The sequence below is a fragment of the Megalopta genalis genome, unplaced genomic scaffold (genome assembly GCF_051020955.1).
Source record: "Megalopta genalis isolate 19385.01 unplaced genomic scaffold, iyMegGena1_principal scaffold0052, whole genome shotgun sequence".
Classification (NCBI taxonomy): domain Eukaryota; kingdom Metazoa; phylum Arthropoda; class Insecta; order Hymenoptera; family Halictidae; genus Megalopta; species Megalopta genalis.
In genome coordinates, this window is record NW_027476121.1 from 762,501 (window position 1) to 769,924 (window position 7,424).

Sequence of the window (7,424 nt, forward strand, 5' to 3'; positions counted from 1 at the left end):
AAGAACGGACAGGACACATGCTGGACTGGCGAGAAAGCGTGTTCTTCCGCTCGCGCTAGGCATTTCGATTTCTGACACCTCTTGATTTAAAAAATCAGTTTTTTGATAGTTTTCTCTCTCCACTGGGCTATTCATTTTAGCCACAGTTTTCAATTGGTACGATTTGCTTCCAAATCTTACAGATGCAGTTTAAAAAATTTTTCCATCGCTCGGACAGAAGAGTTGATGCTCAGTGAGTACGAGTATACATACAAAGTGCATACGGGTAACCAACCCCGTAGGGCTTGCCACATATGGGCCATTCGGTCAAAGACACCGACCCGTGGCCACGCTGTGTGGAGAAAAGTCCGTAACGTAAACGGCACGAAACAGTCAGGACCGAAGCCCCGAAGGAGCTCTGAGACAGCTTCTCGACCGAGATCGTAGAATTGGCCCAAAACCCGCTCTGCTCCGTCCGCCTCGCACGGACCGTGTATCTCTTATAGATACCGAACGGCCGGCAAGGACGCCGGCGCCGCCGGCCGAATAGCACGCGCGCTTATGAGTGTAAACCGCCGCGGCAACAGACCGCCCGGCCGTGCTGTTGTAACATAGCGCGTGAACGAACGAAAAAAAAATTTATAGTAAACATTAAAATAAATTACATTACCGTAAACTAGACAAAAAATTACACATTTTTTCCCAATATGAAAATTTTCACAAACTTTTCAAAGTCCCATCGCATCGAGTAAACTTTTTTAATAACGCTTCCGCACGATTCTAAATGCTTAATCCATATGTGAAATCGTTCACTGATCACGAATATCGTATTTAAAAAAATTACAAAAATTTATTTTTCAAAATAATCAAAAAAAACCGAAAAATCACAAGAGTAAAGTACCATTATTTTAAACAATATGTCGTTCTAAATGCTTAATCCCTATGTAAAAAAGTTATCTAAGCAAGAATATGTAATTGAAAAAAATTAGAAAAATTTATTTTAGCCGTAAATCGAAAATAATGGGGACACCGGAGCTGTTCGAAGCGCCGAGACGCGCCGCGTACGGCCGAATATTTTCTAAGTCCCAACGTACCGATCAAGAGTAAAGTACCATTTTCCTACATTAGATTTCGTTCTAAATGCTTAATCCCTATGTAAAAACGTTAGTTAAGCAAGAATATCGTATTTTTAAAAAAATCTAATGATAGGATTTTCCAGAAAATTGAAAAAACCGAAAAATGTCAAGAGTAAAGTGCCATTTTCTGACATTAGATTTCGTTCTAAATGCTTAATCCCTATGTAGAAACGTTAGTTAAGCAAGAATATCGTATTTTTAAAAAAATCTAATGATAGGATTTTTCAGAAAATTGAAAAAACCGTAAAATGTCAAGAGTAAAGTGCCCTTACTTTAAACAATGTATCGTTCTAAATGCTTAATCCCTATGTAAAAAAGTTATTTAAGCAGGAATATGTTATTGAAAAAAATTAGAAAAATTTATTTTAGCCGTAAATCGAAAATAATGGATCGAGCGAATCGGTCGATTGCGCCGAGACGCGCTATGATGCAACAGACGAGCGATTGGAACGCCCGAATATTTTCAAAGTCCCAACGTACCGATCAAGAGTAAAGTACCATTTTCCTACATTAGATTTCGTTCTAAATGCTTAATCCCTATGTAAAAACGTTAGTTAAGCAAGAATATCGTATTTTTAAAAAAATCTAATGATAGGATTTCCCAGAAAATTGAAAAAACCGAAAAATGTCAAGAGTAAAGTGCCATTTTCTGACATTAGATTTCGTTCTAAATGCTTAATCCTTATGTAGAAACGTTAGTTAAGCAAGAATATCGTATTTTTAAAAAAATCTAATGATAGGATTTTTCAGAAAATTGAAAAAACCGTAAAATGTCAAGAGTAAAGTGCCCTTATTTTAAACAATGTATCGTTCTAAATGCTTAATCCCTATGTAAAAAAGTTATTTTAGCAGGAATATGTTATTGAAAAAAATTAGAAAAATTTATTTTAGCCGTAAATCGAAAATAATGGGGACACCGGAGCTGTTCGAAGCGCCGAGCGCGCCGCGTACGCCCGAATATTTTCAAAGTCCCAACGTACCGATCAAGAGTAAAGTACCATTTTCCTACATTAGATTTCGTTCTAAATGCTTAATCCCTATGTAAAAACGTTAGTTAAGCAAGAATATCGTATTTTTAAAAAAATCTAATGATAGGATTTTCCAGAAAATTGAAAAAACCGAAAAATGTCAAGAGTAAAGTGCCATTTTCTGACATTAGATTTCGTTCTAAATGCTTAATCCCTATGTAGAAACGTTAGTTAAGCAAGAATATCGTATTTTTAAAAAAATCTAATGATAGGATTTTTCAGAAAATTGAAAAAACCGTAAAATGTCAAGAGTAAAGTGCCCTTACTTTAAACAATGTATCGTTCTAAATGCTTAATCCCTATGTAAAAAAGTTATTTAAGCAGGAATATGTTATTGAAAAAAATTAGAAAAATTTATTTTAGCCGTAAATCGAAAATAATGGATCGAGCGAATCGGTCGATTGCGCCGAGACGCGCTATGATGCAACAGACGAGCGATTGGAACGCCCGAATATTTTCAAAGTCCCAACGTACCGATCAAGAGTAAAGTACCATTTTCTGACATTAGATTTCGTTCTAAATGCTTAATCCCTATGTAGAAACGTTAGTTAAGCAAGAATATCGTATTTTTAAAAAAATCTAATGATAGGATTTTCCAGAAAATTGAAAAAACCGAAAAATGTCAAGAGTAAAGTGCCATTTTCTGACATTAGATTTCGTTCTAAATGCTTAATCCCTATGTAGAAACGTTAGCTAAGCAAGAATATCGTATTTTTAAAAAAATCTAATGATAGGATTTTTCATAAAATTGAAAAAACCGTAAAATGTCAAGAGTAAAGTGCCCTTACTTTAAACAATGTATCGTTCTAAATGCTTAATCCCTATGTAAAAAAGTTATTTAAGCAGGAATATGTTATTGAAAAAAATTAGAAAAATTTATTTTAGCCGTAAATCGAAAATAATGGGGACACCGGAGCTGTTCGAAGCGCCGAGCGCGCCGCGTACGCCCGAATATTTTCAAAGTCCCAACGTACCGATCAAGAGTAAAGTACCATTTTCCTACATTAGATTTCGTTCTAAATGCTTAATCCCTATGTAAAAACGTTAGTTAAGCAAGAATATCGTATTTTTAAAAAAATCTAATGATAGGATTTTCCAGAAAATTGAAAAAACCGAAAAATGTCAAGAGTAAAGTGCCATTTTCTGACATTAGATTTCGTTCTAAATGCTTAATCCCTATGTAGAAACGTTAGTTAAGCAAGAATATCGTATTTTTAAAAAAATCTAATGATAGGATTTTTCAGAAAATTGAAAAAACCGTAAAATGTCAAGAGTAAAGTGCCCTTACTTTAAACAATGTATCGTTCTAAATGCTTAATCCCTATGTCAAAAAGTTATTTAAGCAGGAATATGTTATTGAAAAAAATTAGAAAAATTTATTTTAGCCGTAAATCGAAAATAATGGATCGAGCGAATCGGTCGATTGCGCCGAGACGCGCTATGATGCAACAGACGAGCGATTGGAACGCCCGAATATTTTCAAAGTCCCAACGTACCGATCAAGAGTAAAGTACCATTTTCCTACATTAGATTTCGTTCTAAATGCTTAATCCCTATGTAAAAACGTTAGTTAAGCAAGAATATCGTATTTTTAAAAAAATCTAATGATAGGATTTTCCAGAAAATTGAAAAAACCGAAAAATGTCAAGAGTAAAGTGCCATTTTCTGACATTAGATTTCGTTCTAAATGCTTAATCCCTATGTAGAAACGTTAGTTAAGCAAGAATATCGTATTTTTAAAAAAATCTAATGATAGGATTTTTCAGAAAATTGAAAAAACCGTAAAATGTCAAGAGTAAAGTGCCCTTACTTTAAACAATGTATCGTTCTAAATGCTTAATCCCTATGTAAAAAAGTTATTTAAGCGGGAATATGTTATTGAAAAAAATTAGAAAAATTTATTTTAGCCGTAAATCGAAAATAATGGATCGAGCGAATCGGTCGATTGCGCCGAGACGCGCTATGATGCAACAGACGAGCGATTGGAACGCCCGAATATTTTCAAAGTCCCAACGTACCGATCAAGAGTAAAGTACCATTTTCTGACATTAGATTTCGTTCTAAATGCTTAATCCCTATGTAGAAACGTTAGTTAAGCAAGAATATCGTATTTTTAAAAAAATCTAATGATAGGATTTTCCAGAAAATTGAAAAAACCGAAAAATGTCAAGAGTAAAGTGCCATTTTCTGACATTAGATTTCGTTCTAAATGCTTAATCCCTATGTAGAAACGTTAGCTAAGCAAGAATATCGTATTTTTAAAAAAATCTAATGATAGGATTTTTCATAAAATTGAAAAAACCGTAAAATGTCAAGAGTAAAGTGCCCTTACTTTAAACAATGTATCGTTCTAAATGCTTAATCCCTATGTAAAAAAGTTATTTAAGCAGGAATATGTTATTGAAAAAAATTAGAAAAATTTATTTTAGCCGTAAATCGAAAATAATGGGGACACCGGAGCTGTTCGAAGCGCCGAGCGCGCCGCGTACGCCCGAATATTTTCAAAGTCCCAACGTACCGATCAAGAGTAAAGTACCATTTTCCTACATTAGATTTCGTTCTAAATGCTTAATCCCTATGTAAAAACGTTAGTTAAGCAAGAATATCGTATTTTTAAAAAAATCTAATGATAGGATTTTCCAGAAAATTGAAAAAACCGAAAAATGTCAAGAGTAAAGTGCCATTTTCTGACATTAGATTTCGTTCTAAATGCTTAATCCCTATGTAGAAACGTTAGTTAAGCAAGAATATCGTATTTTTAAAAAAATCTAATGATAGGATTTTTCAGAAAATTGAAAAAACCGTAAAATGTCAAGAGTAAAGTGCCCTTACTTTAAACAATGTATCGTTCTAAATGCTTAATCCCTATGTAAAAAAGTTATTTAAGCAGGAATATGTTATTGAAAAAAATTAGAAAAATTTATTTTAGCCGTAAATCGAAAATAATGGATCGAGCGAATCGGTCGATTGCGCCGAGACGCGCTATGATGCAACAGACGAGCGATTGGAACGCCCGAATATTTTCAAAGTCCCAACGTACCGATCAAGAGTAAAGTACCATTTTCCTACATTAGATTTCGTTCTAAATGCTTAATCCCTATGTAAAAACGTTAGTTAAGCAAGAATATCGTATTTTTAAAAAAATCTAATGATAGGATTTCCCAGAAAATTGAAAAAACCGAAAAATGTCAAGAGTAAAGTGCCATTTTCTGACATTAGATTTCGTTCTAAATGCTTAATCCTTATGTAGAAACGTTAGTTAAGCAAGAATATCGTATTTTTAAAAAAATCTAATGATAGGATTTTTCAGAAAATTGAAAAAACCGTAAAATGTCAAGAGTAAAGTGCCCTTATTTTAAACAATGTATCGTTCTAAATGCTTAATCCCTATGTAAAAAAGTTATTTTAGCAGGAATATGTTATTGAAAAAAATTAGAAAAATTTATTTTAGCCGTAAATCGAAAATAATGGGGACACCGGAGCTGTTCGAAGCGCCGAGCGCGCCGCGTACGCCCGAATATTTTCAAAGTCCCAACGTACCGATCAAGAGTAAAGTACCATTTTCCTACATTAGATTTCGTTCTAAATGCTTAATCCCTATGTAAAAACGTTAGTTAAGCAAGAATATCGTATTTTTAAAAAAATCTAATGATAGGATTTTTCAGAAAATTGAAAAAACCGTAAAATGTCAAGAGTAAAGTTCCCTTACTTTAAACAATGTATCGTTCTAAATGCTTAATCCCTATGTAAAAAAGTTATTTAAGCAGGAATATGTTATTGAAAAAAATTAGAAAAATTTATTTTAGCCGTAAATCGAAAATAATGGATCGAGCGAATCGGTCGATTGCGCCGAGACGCGCTATGATGCAACAGACGAGCGATTGGAACGCCCGAATATTTTCAAAGTCCCAACGTACCGATCAAGAGTAAAGTACCATTTTCTGACATTAGATTTCGTTCTAAATGCTTAATCCCTATGTAGAAACGTTAGTTAAGCAAGAATATCGTATTTTTAAAAAAATCTAATGATAGGATTTTCCAGAAAATTGAAAAAACCGAAAAATGTCAAGAGTAAAGTGCCATTTTCTGACATTAGATTTCGTTCTAAATGCTTAATCCCTATGTAGAAACGTTAGTTAAGCAAGAATATCGTATTTTTAAAAAAATCTAATGATAGGATTTTTCAGAAAATTGAAAAAACCGTAAAATGTCAAGAGTAAAGTGCCCTTACTTTAAACAATGTATCGTTCTAAATGCTTAATCCCTATGTAAAAAAGTTATTTAAGCAGGAATATGTTATTGAAAAAAATTAGAAAAATTTATTTTAGCCGTAAATCGAAAATAATGGATCGAGCGAATCGGTCGATTGCGCCGAGACGCGCTATGATGCAACAGACGAGCGATTGGAACGCCCGAATATTTTCAAAGTCCCAACGTACCGATCAAGAGTAAAGTACCATTTTCTGACATTAGATTTCGTTCTAAATGCTTAATCCCTATGTAGAAACGTTAGTTAAGCAAGAATATCGTATTTTTAAAAAAATCTAATGATAGGATTTTCCAGAAAATTGAAAAAACCGAAAAATGTCAAGAGTAAAGTGCCATTTTCTGACATTAGATTTCGTTCTAAATGCTTAATCCCTATGTAGAAACGTTAGCTAAGCAAGAATATCGTATTTTTAAAAAAATCTAATGATAGGATTTTTCATAAAATTGAAAAAACCGTAAAATGTCAAGAGTAAAGTGCCCTTACTTTAAACAATGTATCGTTCTAAATGCTTAATCCCTATGTCAAAAAGTTATTTAAGCAGGAATATGTTATTGAAAAAAATTAGAAAAATTTATTTTAGCCGTAAATCGAAAATAATGGATCGAGCGAATCGGTCGATTGCGCCGAGACGCGCTATGATGCAACAGACGAGCGATTGGAACGCCCGAATATTTTCAAAGTCCCAACGTACCGATCAAGAGTAAAGTACCATTTTCCTACATTAGATTTCGTTCTAAATGCTTAATCCCTATGTAAAAACGTTAGTTAAGCAAGAATATCGTATTTTTAAAAAAATCTAATGATAGGATTTTCCAGAAAATTGAAAAAACCGAAAAATGTCAAGAGTAAAGTGCCATTTTCTGACATTAGATTTCGTTCTAAATGCTTAATCCCTATGTAGAAACGTTAGTTAAGCAAGAATATCGTATTTTTAAAAAAATCTAATGATAGGATTTTTCAGAAAATTGAAAAAACCGTAAAATGTCAAGAGTAAAGTGCCCTTACTTTAAA